Genomic DNA, 2,148 nt, shown 5'->3' with positions numbered 1-2,148 from the left:
TTCTTCACTCTGAGGGTGGTGAGGCACTGGAACAGGTTGCCCAGAGAAGTGTGGATGCTCCATCCCTGGAAGTGTTCAAGGCCAGGTTGGATGAGGCTTTGGGCAACCTGGTGTAGTGGAGGGTTTCCCTGTCCATGGCAGGGGGGTTGGAACTAGATGATCTTTGAGGTCCTTTCCAACTCTAAACATTCTATATGATTCTATGATTCTATGATGCCAATCAGATACTGAATATTTTGGTTAGTTATCTTACTGCATTCAGGAGGAAACTACTAGTGCCATACTGCGTGTTCTTTGGGCTGCTTCATGGAGCTGAGCATAGGGCAGTACCAGTCTCACTCTTATACATTGCATGGGTGTACTCTTAAATAAAAGAACCGCTACAGAAAATAGTGGTGAAATAACCCAAAATAAGAACCACAACTGAAAAGAAAGTAATTACAACTTTCATGAGTACTGATCCCATCACTGCTGGCAAAGGTCAGGAGTTGTGACTTGAAGTTTAGTTCACAAACATTTTATTTTTATTAGAAAGGTTTATAACAAATTTTTATTTGAAAAGTTTGTTATAAAACTAGAAAAGATAGTGCTGCTTCTGATATGATTAGAGCAGCATTCTCAAGTTAGACAGGAAAATAAGGATTGCATTTTTACCCCTAGACACTGCAAACACTAGAAAGCAATACAAGACAAGATCCCTGGCAAAGAAGACCTCAATCTTAAGCTTGAGAGCAACAGAAGAGTATCTGTGTGTTTATTGCCCAGGCTGGTGGGGCAGTGACTTCACTAAAAAAAGACAAAACCAAAAACTACCAAAAATCAACAATCTTAGACTGATGCTGGCTCCAGGATTCCAGGTTTTGGCTCTGCAGGCAGTTACTGTATCAAGTGCCATTGCTACGTTTTCTTTCACCCACTGAGGGAATATTATACAAATTTCTTCCTTCATTCCTGTTTACATGCATATTTCCTGATTTTATGGCTATATATATACACAGTGTATATATGTGTATATATACACAGCATTCCAAACCTGTCCTGTTTCCTTTTTCTCTTCCTAGCAGTGCTTTAAATTACTGCAACAATTTCTTTGCATTTGTTTGTACTCTTGAGAACTCCTTCTAAATTTCAGAATCAATTTTTAATTTATTTAGTAGGTTTAATTCAAGGTTAGACTATCTTGTCCTATATGAAGTCTGTTTTGCAGAATCATTATCAAATGAATGCTGTCAATTTAAATACCAGAATACAAACAAACATTTTCATTAAAACTTTCTACCAAGCAAGATAAAAAATAGAATTAAAACATGGCTATATTTTCAACTCTGAAATTCTGCTTAGTCAGTGAAATGCATTCCTACAGTTATGAGTAGATGTATGATAATGCTTTCACTAACACTGAATAGTTTTATTATTTTTAAAATAAACTTTTACAACACATGCTTAGAGCTTAACCTATAACTTTGCAGTCACTGTGTTGGGTATCATTCTATAATAAGATAGTGTTCTCAGTATGATTCTTGTCAAAAACATCATGATAATATGGGCCCAAATAATTCCATTTTTTCTCAGGTGAAAAGGGGACATAGTAACTGAAGGTGCTTAACTTAGTGCCTTAAAGATTTCACCAAAACTGATACCTATTTTTTAATGAAACCCTGGATTAGAAGTCACATTTAAGGCCCACAGAAGGCAGCTCCCTTCCTCAGCCCACTCCACTGCTGTCAGGACAGCATCTTCTTCCCAACAGCCCAAACAACTGGAGGGCTGTTTGCTCTCCTGCCTCTTTTCTTCATCTTAATCGCTGGGGCAAAAGAGAGGGAGCATCCAGCTTTGGTAGCATAGTGGAGCAGAGGACCTGCTCTACTACTAGGGGCCTACAAAATGCACTCAGAGAACAACGGCCAGACAGAAAAATAGGGTAACAGTGCTTGCAGCAGCTCATGAAAGTTTTGTGGGCTGCCTCTGCCTGTTTGCTTTCTCTCGGTCACCGTATGAAGCACCGGGTGGGGCTCGGTAGGCTTATCCCTACACAGCACTGACTGCTGTCAACACGAGTGGGGCAGATCACTCTTCCACTGCTCTTCCCCCACGCTGGGGTGGGATGTGCTTCAGCACGCAGTCAGGGCCAGCGTGAGGTCGGGCTTT

Source organism: Tauraco erythrolophus, chromosome 2 (genome assembly GCF_009769465.1).
Source record: "Tauraco erythrolophus isolate bTauEry1 chromosome 2, bTauEry1.pri, whole genome shotgun sequence".
NCBI classification, from domain to species: domain Eukaryota; kingdom Metazoa; phylum Chordata; class Aves; order Musophagiformes; family Musophagidae; genus Tauraco; species Tauraco erythrolophus.
The sequence above is the reverse complement of the archived record's forward strand: the minus strand, read 5'-3'. Positions refer to the sequence as shown.